Source organism: Argopecten irradians, chromosome 3, assembly GCF_041381155.1.
Source record: "Argopecten irradians isolate NY chromosome 3, Ai_NY, whole genome shotgun sequence".
Classification (NCBI taxonomy): domain Eukaryota; kingdom Metazoa; phylum Mollusca; class Bivalvia; order Pectinida; family Pectinidae; genus Argopecten; species Argopecten irradians.
Window position 1 is genome coordinate 18,506,883 of NC_091136.1, and position 15,779 is coordinate 18,522,661.

Consider the following 15,779-nt stretch of genomic DNA (forward strand, 5'->3'; position numbering starts at 1 on the left):
GCCTCATATTACGATTTGCAGACTTTTGATCATTTGCTTCAAACAAATTAACGTGAATACATATTTTGCTGTTAATGAAAAAACAAACCTGATACTCCAGTATTATTTGAAAATATATCTGTCACATGAGGTGTCAGTGAATCGTCATACGTGAAATTTGTGTCAGCAGTAACTGGTGGTTCTCCGCTCTGTATGACTGCGACATTTACGGATTCGGCTTCTTTCTGAAAATTTAAATGCAAAAATGTACCTGATTCAAATTCACAGTAGACATTTCCACAGTCCATGTATAAATCTATCATAACATAATTCATTTCCCTTTTTCTACATTAAAATGGATCGATGTGATTATTGGAAAACATAATACATGTATTTGTGTTGTCTCAATCAATCTGAGGTAACACATTTAGAAGACCTAAAATTTTCAATCGGCCATAGACTTTTGATTACAAACCAAAAGTAACATATCATTTGTCTACTCTATTGTCATATTAACTATTCTGTCATAGGCGACTTCATTACCGTAAATCGGGATATTTTGGATGTGGTCATATTTTGGCTTATTTGGCGTTTGGCATGAAAACGTCAAAATTTCACACACCAAAATTTTGCTACGCATTTATTTGTTTATATGTAACGATCTACACATCTACATTTGTTAGGTAATAAACATATATTTAAGGTACAATGTATGCGCTGTCAACCGGAATACGTTACCGGTGCGAGTCTTTCGTTTGTGCAAATATGTATATATAATTAGATGTGTGATTATTAATGACTTGTATTGAAGAAGGGTTTCTTTGTTTCGGTAAGACTTCAAAACTTATCACGTCAGTTTATCATTGTTCCAGGATATATGTGTAGAGACGAAGTAAATCTTCAGATTTTTTTCCTTTTATCAAATCAAGTTATGCGCCAAAAAACTTTGCATGACATAGGGAAACGCCAAACTTGAACGCACCAAAATGTAACCACCCTATTTCGGTCCAAAAACGCTAAATTTTCCCGACGCCAAAACATCCCAATTTACGGTAATAGTTTGCCAGTTTATCAATCATCACAAGTATGTCTTGTTTGACAAGAGTACTTAATAGTTGATGTATGTATAATAGCAAACAACATACCTTTATGTTGGCGTGTAAATTAGTTACCATTAAGGTTTTCTTGTGATTTTGCGAATAACATTTACTATTTTATATATATAAATATTAACGAATTGAGTACTTGGAGTCAATAAATTTTATGTTGACATGATATTTTTTATTTCATACCATATACGGCAGAAGGCAAGTAATGGTAGTGGTGTTCACGGATAGTCTCTCGCAGACCTTCGTTCCCACAGTTACCGAAGAATGCTCATTGAATCCACTTCCGGATATTGTAAGTGTTACAAACCCTTGAACGGATAATAAAAGATAATTATCAACCTGATAAGACTCTCGGAAATGAGGCTGTAAATATTGTGAGGCAACTGGAAACAATAGTTGAAATATAACTGTTTAACTCTCAGTGACACTGGTGGGCAGACGCCCAATACTCATGCTTGAAGGAATGGAAACGTTTAACTTAGATATATAAGTATTTCTTATTATGAAGGTCTAAGTATTATGAAGCGAATCAGTATTTCAATTGGCAAATCTTGGATAAACCACATGCAGTGTCTACCAGCTGTAAAAATTGGAGTTATTTTTATCATATTTGTTCATATTGAAAGGTAAGGAGAACAATAAATGAAATATTGATGTCAACCGATGATCATGGCAAGAAATGAAATCGAATGACAAACCTCCAAGTCCACAACTAACTGGTCTGATGTTGTCGATTGCTGTGGTAAAGGACAAGGTTATATTGTTCTCTTCCTGTTTTGCTATCCCGCTACCTAGGACATCCACAACAGCATTGTGTTCACCAGCCGGTACATTATCAATGTCGCACGTGATCGAATCATTAGTTGCCATGGTAACATTACACTGAGTTCCAGCTATTGTTACTTTGTTGTTGTTCGGTATGTTGCTGAATCCGCTCCCTGATATCTGTACCTCCCTGTATGGGGGCTCTGTAATAGGTGGAGTTTATGTGTAAGTAAGGCAGTTCGTATAGTAAAGGTAAGCAGACTGGCATATCATTTTTTTCTGATATTTTCCAGACATCATGAATGATCACAGTTTATGGAATGGAAACGAATTCAAGAGCATTTGTGTACATAATTTCTTTTCATAAAACTGAGACAGTACTTATTGAATTAGAACCATTGTTAAAGAAATTGTCGATTTTACCATTTAATGCAATTCGTTGTATCAAGGAAGGGCTTTAAAAAGCTGGCGCGATATGTTATGTTTCTGTAATCAATAAAGGATTTATTTTCGAAACATTTCATTAAAATTCACTGTAATTTTACCGCCATTTGATTGAAGTTCTACTAGTGAAAATATTTCCTTTAAAGTTAGAATACTAGTATATAACACCACATTGATATATACGGACCTTGTGTACGTGAAGCATTGACAACAACAGGTGTGTTACTTGGCAACCACTCATAGGAACAATCTCCACTGCATTTGGATGGAACATCGTTTATAGTCACTGTCACCTAAAACATCAATAATACCATTATTAAAAAGTCATTTGATTTGTACGATAATGTCATAACTTCATTGCATCCTCTGAACTCTGAAAGAGATTGCATTTATAATTATGCATGAAACTCATTTGTTTTTCAATTCTAGAAAACTACTAAATTTTCAAATAGTTCGCATCCTGTATAAAATTTGATTTATACACAAGAACTGCACCTGTGGTGTATTGTGAGCTGTCATTATCATCACTATATCCAAAGGATGTATATATCAATTATGAATCTTTGGCGAGGTCCATATAATGTTTTACTACCCCTTTAGAATAAATAATGTATGAGGGCGTAGTCCAAGGTCATTATGTTAGATTCCAGGGCGGTATAAGACGATATGTATCGAATCAAATATCCTTGATTTTCATATTAGATATGTAGCTTATTGATAAATGCCGAAACATTATCTGACGTGAAAGAACAGGAAAAATTATGGTCATAGGAACAGGAAAATTTACAAGGAAATTACAGGAAAATTTATGGTCATAGGACGCCACCTTGAAGTCAATGATTTGGCAATGAAGTTCACACATGCTAATATATCGAAAACCATGTGACCATGTATTATCCATTGAGAAAGGACGGAAAACCTATATATATATACTTATGTACCTGTGGTGTATCGTGAGCTGTCTGTAACATTTCTCTATACAGTCTATATCTAACTACTGTACCTGTGGTGTATCGTTAGCTGTCTGTAACATTTCTCTATACAGTGTATATCTTACTACTGTACCTGTGGTGTATCGTGAGCTGTCTGTAACATCTCTCCATACAGAGATCTATATCTAACTACTGCACCTGTGGTGTATCGTGAGCTGTCTGTAACATCTCTCCATACAGAGGTCTATATCTAACTACTGTATCTGTGGTGTACCGTGAGTTGTTTTGTTTGTTTGTATTTGAGTTTTACGGCCCATCGACAATTAAGGTCATTTAGGGCAAACTACAAGGCAGACATTAATATTAGGATATAAACAAGGACTGTATCTAAAAGATCAGGATAAGAAAAAGGCAAGTAAAAATTAAAACACAAATTGTAAATGTTTAATAGAAAATTTGCAAAGGATAAAACAGTTTTGACTAAAACATATGAGAAAACTCATGCACAATGTTGATTAAACGATGAGTGTTGCGTTGATATGATGATAAGATGAGAAAACGTTCAAATTTGTTAAAAAATGCCGATCTCTTTGAAAAAGTTGAAAATACGATTATTTCTCACGACATGGAACAATGTGTACATGTCGGAGACATCGTAATACTTATCTCGAATTTGTTTAAAATCCCCTGTGAGTAGAGATTCACATGCATGGCATGTAGGAGAATCCTCCCTTCTTAATAGATAGGAATGTGTAAAATATGTGTGTCCAGTTCGGAGCCGAGAGAGAACAACTTCCTCTCTGCGGTCTATCCAACTGGATAGTTTAGGATTAAGTGTAGGTTGTACCTTAAACAGTTTTTTGTTTGTTTCGGTAGACCACCTTTGTTGCCAATGGTGTTTCATGGCTGTCTGAATAGAAGGTTTGAAGTCAGTGTATGGTAGTTTCAAATCTGTTTGTGCTAGGCGAAGAGCAGTCTTAGCTGCTTTATCTGCCTTTTCATTCCCCTTTATACCCACATGACTCGGAATCCAGAGATAAGTAATTTGAGTTTTAGAAGATAATCTAAATGTCCGGGTCAAAAGATTTTGGATTAGTGGGGTTCTAGGGTTTTTGATGTTCAAAGCCTTAAGAACCGAAAGAGAGTCGGAACATATGATTGCCTTTTCAATGCGGTGTTCTTCGATATGGTCAAGCGCCAGACCGATAGCACATGCTTCCGCAGAGAAAATGGAGGCAACATCCGGGAGTCGAATAGAGGAGCAGTGGTTAGATGTACAGCATGCTGCCGCAACATTATCACCATCTTTTGAGCCGTCAGTGTAGATCTGAACATGGTCAGGGAAAGCCCTGATTTGTGTTCTTCGGGTAATGCACTGGACTTTACTATTTATGTACAGATAAATTGATATAGGTGTTTGAATGAGCCATGGGGGTAAATTCTGATGCCAGATCTTGGTATGAGCTTTTGATTTTGGGTAAATATTTCTTGATGTTGCGGATTGAATACAAGATTAAATGTGTTTTTTTTTTGGGATTAGATTTCAGTTGAGCAGCATACTGTAATGATAATTTCTTTCGTCGATCGTCCATAAATGACTTTTTAGCTTTCACATGGAGACTTTTCACAGGTGTTGTTCGAAAAGCTCCAAGTGCGAGGCGCAGTTCCTGGTTCTAGATAGGGTCAAGCATCTGTAGATAAGAGCTGCGAGCTGATCCACAGACAGTCGAACCATAGTCAAGTTTTGATCTAATAAGTGCCCGGTAGATACGCAGAAGCATTTCACGGTCTGCACCCAAATCAGAATGAGAAAAAGAACACGTAGAATGTCCAGGGCCTTAGAGCACTTATCCTTCAGATGTTTGATGGAACAAAAGAAAGTTTCGAATCAAATATTAGTCCAAGAAATTTAGTTTGTTCAACTACTGGAATTTTAATTCCATTGAGTGTGAGGTCTGTATCGTTGTGTGGTTTTCATTTTTGACAGAAATGCATGCATACAGTTTTTGATCTTGAAAATCTAAAGCCATTTTCGTCAGTCCAATTTTGTAATTTATCTAAACATTGTTGTAGTTGTCGTTCTATGGTGTGCATATTATTTGATCTGTAACAGATCAAGAAATCATCCACAATTAGAGACCCTTATGAAGATTGGTCAAGACATTTGCTTATGCTGTTAATATTTAAGCCAAAAAGTGTGACAGACAAGATACCACCCTGAGGGACACCCATCTCCTGTTGAGGTGTCTGTAACATCTCTCGATACAGTCTATATCTAACTACAGTACCTGTGGTGTATCGTGAGCTGTCTGTAACATTTCTCTATACAGTGTATATCTAACTACTGTACCTGTGGTGTATCGTGAGCTGTCTGTAACATTTCTCTATACAGTCTATATCTAACTACTGTACCTGTGGTGTATCGTGAGCTGTCTGTAACATTTCTCCATACAAAGGGTCTATAGTGTATTGCCCTTCATGAATTGTAGAAACATATTGGCAAACGTTATCACCGGATACATAACTCGAATTTATCTGCAAACAAATTTACAAAAAACGTTTTTAAAATCAATATGTATGTATAAACCTACAGGAAAAGAACAACATCATCATTCAGAAAATCAGTCCAAATTTTAAATATTTATTCACTATGTCGTGTTTAAAGCATGATCGGTCCATAGACATTTAGACAACCCTTTTAAATGAAAATTACATGATCATCCTTTACTCTCTAGTTCACATGAAAACCTACTATTTCCTTCATGGAATATAATTTCATTTTGTCATAACATAACTAGTAGTCATATTTTCATTGATGAAAGTTAATCATGCTTTGCGTTTTGAGGTAAAGAATGACTGATAAAGATCGTACTTGGATTTGTTCCACATTTCCTGGAAAGGTGTCGAATCGGAACCTCCATATCTTTTCAATTTCGGTATGTTTATAATACGTCATCACAACAAGACCAATATCTTTAAATCCCAGCAGGATTGCTGTCATTTCGCTTAGACCGACTCCTACCGGAATTGCTAAACAAATCACCAAAGTTAGTGTAATTCCTGCATTTTGTTATTCTATTTTATTTCTTTTAGATCTACAATCTGTCAATACAAATGTTATGAGGAATGTATATGGTGAAATAGGAGGAAACAAGCGTACCAGAATGAAACTCAACTCTGCACATCCGGTGGAGCAATGTGATGCCGGATTCATACAGGTATACATATCGGTATTCTGTTTAAGTATCGTTATAGTTTTCCATTCACTATTAACGTTAGAATCTCATATCCTACAGCTATGACCTTAACATTATCTGAACGAAATGAATCTGTAGCAAAATTTCAAAAATCGTCCATCAATATCTAGTGAATTAATTGAAAACTGAAGAAAAATAAGTTTTAATCTCTTAAATGCAAAATACAATTTCGATCCCCGACAACTTTGATCCTTGACCCGTCCAAATTTTCAAAAAAATAACACACTGCCATTTTGTGAAAGGGCTTTAACATTTAATATATGGTGTCAAGCTTCATCATGGTAAGCCAACAGAAAAAATGAAAGCCATCGACTTTTATATATTCTTATCATATCATATTTACGTACATTTGAAGGTTTGGCCTCTCAGAGTTAAATCAAAGAATCCCCCAAGTGGAGGTGAGGCTGCTTCCTTCCTTGTCACCGATATGTTCGTGTCGGGAGTTAGCTATATAGAAAAAAGTATTTAAAATAATTGGAAAATCACACTTGCATACTACATAATATACTTGCAGAGGAAATTACTATATGTTCACGAAACACGAAACATTGTGTTGCGTCGCAATCATATAAATCATATCACGGTATGTTCTTGGAAGCATTATATTGGCAGCTATACTTTATTTAATTCATTACTTTTGACACCATGCTTTAAAAGTAAGAGTGTGCTAGTAAACGTTTTCCAAGATAATCTAAACCACACGACATAACAAGAGATCCAAGAGGGATCTTGCCATCCACGAAAGAATGATTTCTATCTGATAATGGAAATAGGGATCGTTTCTCTGTTTTTCTTCAAACAACATATGCGAAATATCCCTTCAATACTTTCTGCGAAAAAGCGGTAACAAACTTCAATATGCAATATGCACAAATAGGGCTCCAGGAAACGTACATTTGAAACAGATCCTTACATTTTGAGATATAGTTTGTTTGTTTAATTAAAGATGCTCCACCGCCGACAGAGCATAAATGATATTCATCATTTGAACAACAATTGGTGTTTGATCGTGTATGTATATGTCTAATTAACACAAAAAATACACAAAATAATTTATTTTTGCTTTTGGTGCATGCGCAATCAGTATTTCATTCCATATAGGATATAGTGACATGGAATTTTTTCGGGATGCAATTAATTATTTTTTATATTTTTAACCTAAAATAGAATTAGAAGCTCAAACTTTTCAATTGTGGTAATGGTGTAAAGTAAGTAACTTATGTAGCTAAAGAAAAATACTAAATCGTTTGCTCCAGTTTTTAATAGTAAAAAAAATACGATTTGTCAGCGATGGAGCATCTTTAAATTTACATCCTATTAACAGCCAGGGTCAGGTAAGGACGGCCTCTCATGCAGTGTGTTTTGGGAGACTGCGGTATATTTGTGTTGTGTCTTCTTGTATAGTGGAACTCTTGTCCTTTTTATAGTGCTATAGCACTGAAGAATGCCGCCGAAGACACCAAGCAACGTACCCCACCCGGTCACACTATCCTGACAACGGGCGAACCAGTCGTTCACTAAGACATAGTGGTAAAAAACTTCAACTATCACAATCGAAGATGGAGAGTAATGTATGCATGTATAAAGAATACAATTATGAATTAAGGAAATGGCGTGTGAGTATTTCTACGAAGGAACATAAATTGTTATTTAATGTAATATTGAATAAAAAATGGTGGTATGTCGGATCAATAATTGTTAACGGCCGGAAGGACGGACCACGGACGAAAGGCGATTTGAATAGCCCACTATCAGATGTTGGTGGGCTAAAAACTAAATCAAAGGTTTCGATGTTGCCGAACGTGTTATGAAGCAAACAGTAAATGTTGTGATGGTAGAATGTTCAATTAAGACGAAAAAAAATCATTCAGGGTGAAAGAAATGATATATATTTACATTACGAATAGAAGAACGTGATGATAATCAGAAGTAACCAAACATGATGCTGTGTTCACATCAATAAATCAGTTTGGATGATGCCAGTATTTTGTACTTATGTATTAATTATGATGTAAATTAATGGAAACAAGTACTCATTGTAATGGACACCATTACATAGTCCCCAAACGCACCTCCAATTGCAACAAATCTGAAATCTATATGCGCAAAAATACGGTAATACCAGGCTAATTTCAGAGAAATTGATTTGGCAGTAATCATGACTGTATGGCATCCCTTAAAATTTTAAGTTAAAACCCCCATTTACCAATTTTCAATGAAATGCTGACGAAAAATTTGAAAACAGGAAGTTTGCCGAGCGACAATCTTTTAAAATTTTCATCATATTGATAAGCATCCCTTAATACCCCTACATACTAATTTTTATTGAAATCAGAGACCAAAATATAAAAACAGGAAGTGATCCCAGTGGCCATCTTGGAATACCAAAAATCTTTAAAACCTCCTGTAGACCAAATTTCATGGAGATCGGAGATCGAAATCTTAAGAACAGAAAATGAGCCAGCGGCCATCTTGGAATAGCAAAATCTTTACGAAAACCTTTGCATGTTGTTCGTCATCCCTTAAAACCCCTATATACCAATTTTCATTGAGATAGAAAACCGAAACCTGAAAACAGGAAGTGGGCCAGCAGCCATCTTGGAATACTTAAATCTTTACGAAAATGTTTGCATGTTGTTTGCAATCCCTTAAAACCCCTACATACCAATTTTCTTTGAGATAGGAGACCGAAACCTGAAAACAGGAAGTGGGCCAGCAGCAATCTTGGAATACCAAAAATCTTCACGAAAATGTTTTCATGATGTTCGCCATCATTTAAACCCCCATAGACCAATTTTCAGCGAGATCGGAGATCGAAACCTGAAAACAGGAAGTGGGCCAGCGGCCATCTTGGAATACCAAAATCTTTACGAAAACCTTTGCATGTTGTTCGCCATCGCTTAAAACCCCTATATACCAATTTTCATTGAGATAGAAGACCGAAACCTGAAAACAGAAAGTGGGCCAGCGGCCATCTTGGAATATTAAAATCTTTACGAAAACCTTTGCATGTTGTTCGCCATCCCTTAAAACCCCTATATACCAATTTTCTTTGAGATCGGAGACCGAAACCTGAAAACAGGAAGTGGGCCAGCAGCCATCTTGAAATACCAAAAATCTTCGTGAAAATGTTTTCATGATGTTCGCCATCCCTTAAAACCCCCATAGACCAATTTTCAGCGAGATCGGAGACCGAAACCTGAAAACAGGAAATGGGCCCTGGCGGCCATCTTGGACTTCCGGTTGGGAAAAAAAACCTTTATGCACAATCCCATACCCTAATGAATATGTATGTGAAGTTTCGTGATAATCGGCCCAGTAGTTTCTGAGAAAAGCTGCGGAAACACGCGCGGCGGAAGAAACCAGAAGAAATAAGAATAAAAATAATAATTAACTTACATTATATATAATAATAATAATAAAAATACTGTAAGAGGTATCTTCATAATTCCAATTGTTCTGAAATCAGAACGATTTTTTAAAGTGTTCCAGCAAAATTAATGTAGTGGAACTTACTTACTTTTGGAGAAAATCGACTTTTTGTGTCCATATTTCCCTGATACAAATATTCACTTTTGCCATACTTGGAAGGTCTTTATCACTACGGTGTTTATTCCCGTTGAAAACAAGCGTTCTGACGCCCTTCGCGGGTTAAGTTCATTTTACGAATTTAAAGTCAACAAAAGAAGCGGAACAATATCAAGAAACAATGCATTTTCAGCTCTAATATCGACATTAGTCAGGCACAGAACTCGATACCGGATAATAAGAATTTCCTATAATAGTTGCAATAGGAAAATATTACGATGTCAGTAAATAAATGTTTAATTTCTTTCGTTTGATTCAATTTCTAAATTTGATGACTAGATCCCGAACATTCCAGTGACGTCACTTTTAGTAGGAGTGAATGAAACGGCAGTCAGTCCCGCCAAACAGTGACGTCACAATCACCGGAATGACGTCCCTTACATATTTCCCACGGTAGTAAAAAGGAGTACACACTCATTCGGTTTAGTGAATGCATCTTTTTTTGATCATCAAAGAAGCGTTTCGCTTTGAGCGAAATCGTGTAAATAACAAGCAATTTGCTTTCGTTTTGAATACCATCTTCTGTGTGTATAATGAAAAAGTTGCAGGATAAACAGAATACACGGTCACTATCTTACAATACAAGTTTTATTTTGGTGTCGACAAGGAAAACCGAGATGACTCGGCAAAACCTCCTCATCTCATCTCATCGCACAAACGATAGCAGCATCGATATTAATTATAGCAAAATAAAAATGTCTAACGTTAGATATATTGCAAGTACATTCATTATTTACATAAACAAGTAATTAGATTAATCATTTATTTCATCTAGACTAACTAATTTGCAAATCCCATACACCGCCTGCAAGGCGACGTCCTTGGCCTATCACTACCCACGATGCTCTCGATCGTGGTCTTATATATGTAACTCTTTCATGGGATATTAAATCTAGATATATCTGTTTTCGACTGTTAAATTTCTATGAACATGTGTAAAACAAATAGTCCTAACTGCTATTCCGAGACCGTAAAATGCAATCTTGTCACCTCAGCCAAAACACAGGGGCATGCAAATTATGACAGAAACGTTTACTAGCAATTTGATACGTATGTCATTTCAAAGTACCTTTTGATATGCACGTGTATATCATGACGTTTCAAGTGGCTGCCCGTTTTTTTTTTCTGTGAAAAATTAATTATATATATATATGTTATAAAATTCGGCTAGCTTTTTTATTGTCATTATTTTCATATACACTGTATGTGATATATTTAAACGAAAACACATATTTTACCTAAAAAGTCAATGATGTATATAATGTAAGTATCGGTTAGCTGTAATAATAATAATAATAATAATAAGAAACGGAGCAAAAACAATATATCCCCCACTTCGTTTGGGGGACATAATTATTAAAATGATAATTATCTCTATAAAGGAGTAAATTATGTCATGGCTGTCTTTACCTGCGTGTGATCGACAGAAAACAATGGAAAATCGTGTCCACCAGGAACTGTTGTTAGGGTAACGTCAATATCATTCTCATGTTTGGTGACATCAACATCAGTTATTTTGTATCCATTTGGAAGGTAACTTAGACGTCGAAGATGCACATCACCTGCACAATAGTCCAAAATCGAGTAAAATAATCACCATATATAATGGAAATAAGCTACGCCTTTCGTCATCAGTTTTCAATGACATATTCCTAAACTGCACTAAAGATATTTACTTCATTACGGTGTTTTAAAACAAATTGTAGTTTCGCAGAGCCAGGTCAAAACTTAAAACATCCTGAACAATACCGTTACAAAAAGTGGCTTATATACCTGAATCCATCTGTACGTTTTTATACCTATAATACTAATTAAATGTATCCCTGGCAAATAGATCTTTTTTGGACACTGACCACTCGAGTTTTATAAAATATCCGTCTGTTCCTTTTTCTTTCAAGTGCAAAAGGCATGCCTACTTCGGATCAGTACAATGTGCAGGTGTTGAGATGTTCTGCTTGGACAAAGCAGACGAGAGTTTCTACTTATATCACAACATAAGCATATTGTCCACTTAAGTTCACATATACAATGTAAATCAAACCAGTGCATAAGAACTCGATTTAGAAATGACTACGGATTATCTTAAAGCACACAGTTTCCATAGTTGAAGGTGGGCTGTCCGAGTAGCAGCATGAGATATTGTGAAGACATAGGCTTACAAGTACCACATTCAAACATTGATGCCGATACGGAGTTATATTATATACAAATGTATTTATGAATTCACACCCGCGTCCAATAATTTGCCGCAATATTCATCTATCAAACAAACTAAGTATTTATTAACAGCACTAACCTGTGTCCTCTACAGTCGCATCTCGTCCGATATAAACAGTATCTATAAGAACATCTTCGGAACGGACTATCTGGAAACTCCTCAGAATAATGTTCTCTGCGTCAGAAATGATCTTTGTTATGGCGTTCTTTAGATTGAAGCAGTCATAGTGCCATCTACAATTACAAAAAATGAGCTTAATGCTTGAGTATATATCAGAAATATTTAAGTGTTCAAATTAAAACAAGAAAATAGCATGCAACTCTTTTGTGAGACTTGTTTGTCCTTGTTTAAATATAGTTTAAATTGCGATTGCTGTTTTGGTATGGTTTATTTTTGTTTATTAAGTATATACTTACTGGTTGGTATTAGATGATATGACAAGGTCGTAAAAAGAATGTGAAGTAGATCTCTTTTCGTCTTCATCAGTGTATGTAAACTCCATATAAACGTAATGAATATTTCCTTTAAATGCCATACAGAGCTGTAAAGTACATTTTGAAAAGCATTATTAGTTGACACTGATAAGTTCGACTTGGTTTGGTATATCAAATTAACGTCCTTTTAACAGTCAGGATCATCTAACACACACCACGAATACACTGCAATCTCCCAAAAACACAGAAACATACAACACGCCTCATACACGGGAGACCGTCCTAAGATAACCTGGCTGTTAGGACGTTACAATAATCAATCAACCAATCTAAAAAAGAATCTTTTGTAAGGACGTTCTTTGAATGGGAAGAACCGTAGGACTCAAAATTCGCTTAGAGTAGGCCATTGTATTTACCATCAGAGAAGTATTTCGCAAATAAAAGAACATGACAGGCATAATGATTGTCCAATTTGAGAAACTAGCAATTGGCTCATGGACCTTAACGGTCTGCTGACTAACATCTCAAGTTTTGTCGCACATTACGAACATTCATTGGGGACAGCAGGTAAAATTCTAACGTCCTACTCGCAGGGCCATTGTTTGATTAAATTAACTTCCTACATTTTGTTTGCTCGTTTGTTTATTATAACATCCTATTAACAGCCAGTGTCATGTAAGGACGGCCTCCCATGTATGCTGTGTGTAGCGTGTGTGAAGTGCGAGGTGCGTGTTTTGGGAGATTGCGGTATATTCGTGTTGCGTATCCTTGTATAGTGGAACAGTTGCCCTTTTTATAGTGCTATATCACTGAAGCATGTCGTCGAAGACACCAAGCAACACACCCCACCCGGTCACATTATACTGACAACGGGCGAACCAGTCGTCCCACTCCCTGTATGCTGAGCGCTAAGCAGGAGCAGGCAGAAACTACCACTTTTATAGACTTTGGTGTTTCTCGACCAGGGGACAGAACCCAGAGCCTTACTCACAGGGGCGAACGCTCAACCCAAGGCAAAAAGTGAGGCGGTTCTAAGGGAGGCATTAGGAAACATAAAGTCTGTTAGGAAGAAGAGAAAAGATAAGATCCTAGATTTTATCGCCTTTTACGATCATGCAATAGGGGCAGCAGGTATAATTCTAACGCCCTACCTGGAGGGTCAGCATGTGAGGACATATATTTACAATTGCCACTGTTTCTGTATCGATAAACTATGTTAGGGCAGATCTATTTATTTCCCAATAACTTGAGTTCAGAACGTGACCCGATTCGGTGCGTATAAATACCTGTAAACTTTGACGGACTTCCTTTGACATTCCCAAAAATCACGTGTCAATATTTACAAATAACACATTACGAGACATTCGAATACATACAATAAAACATGTTTATTTTTTAATGTATTATTGATATTTGACATGAATAAAATAACTGAAATATGGGAACTATTTTGTGACGTCATGGAATAAAACAGCGGGATTAAGCTGTCAATCAACGGCGCGCTTTTCTGAATGGCTGTTATGCATGGATAACACGACGGCAGTATAATTTTCACGGCGAATAACACAGTAAATGATTGTATCTGACGTTTAGGTTGATTTTATTTTTTAAAGAAAATATTGTAAATATAAGGATTAACCTCTTACTTTGTTTAGTTTATGAGATGATAAACCCAGTGGAGCAGTCGGTTAATTGTACGTACCTTGCGCTCCATTGGGTTTATCATCTCATAAACTAAACAAAGTAAGAGGTTAATCCCTAAGTAAGGACTGCCTCCCATGTATGCAGTGTGTAGCGTGTATGAAGTGAATTGTACATGTTTTGTCCATTTAGTTTTACCAAGTAGTTTAAATATTTTAGTCGATCTGAACCCTTTGACCTTGAATTGTGGTCATCGACATTTATTTGAACAAAGGTGGTAGCGCTTCATATCATTCTACAGGCCGATTATTCAATATGTTATTCAAAAGAGGTCGTTTAAAGATTTTAGCCTTTTTGACTCCTGTCACCTTGCTTGTATTGCTTGGTGCCTTCGGCGACATGCTTCAGTGATACAGCACTATAAAAAGGGCAAAAGTCCCACTACACAAGAAGACACAACATGAATATACCGCAGTCTCCCAAAACTCGCACTTCGCACTTGATACACGCAACACACTGCATGCGTTGGAGGCCGTCCTTACATGTCCATGGCTAATAATAGGGCACCAATTAAGTTAACTAAAGAAACAAACAAGGCTATCCATTTGGTTAGCCCTTTATCTCAGTATGCTACAAGCCAAACATCAGTACCTGATGCCATTCGGTTATTGAGAAGAAGCTGTTTGAATGAAAAGTTTACGCACGGCGCACGATAGTGGACAGAAGATGATGGGTACAGGTCATATTGACCCTTCGGTTAAGATGACCTAATAAATAAATATGGATATTTTTGAAATTAATTTAAAACATGTGACGGCATTATATACTTACCCATGGATTTACGTCAAGGTATATAGACTTTTCATAGAGGAGATAAGTAGGATTGGATAAAACCCAACTTCCACAAAATGCTTCATATCGGTTTTGTCGGCTTCCACGCATAGAAGACGGGGTACGTTCCTCAAAGTCTTCGTATAAAAATGTGTGCTTCGGTGAAGTCCAGTAGCTTGGACAACTACTATTGAACAGCTCTTCAACTGCTTCTAATATCTGAAATATCAAAATCCAATTATTAATCATCTGTATTTTGCCATACCATTTTGGAATACAATATTCTGTTCCGTCAATTTGATGCTATAAAATAGTGAATCTGTTTCAAAATGTTTTTTAAGATAAATTCGCTTCATGTCGATTTTGTTTGTTTGTGTGATTAATTAATGGTCGTGTAAGGACGGCCTCCCATGTATGCGCTGCAGTGCCTAGCGTGTGTGATCTGCGAGGTGTGTGTTTTGGAAGACTGCGGTATGTTCTTGTTGTTTCATCTTGTATTGTAGAACTCTAGCCCTTTTTTAGTCCTAATACATGCCGCTGAAGACACCAAGCACCATATTCCATCTAGTCGCATTATATTG

The 15,779-nt window shown here is 36.3% G+C and overlaps 1 pseudogene; it reads right to left on the reverse strand.

The window, feature by feature from the left end:
* LOC138319520 (fibrocystin-L-like) overlaps positions 1-15,779 on the reverse strand; it is a 103,569-nt pseudogene that overhangs the window by 68,716 nt on the left and 19,074 nt on the right.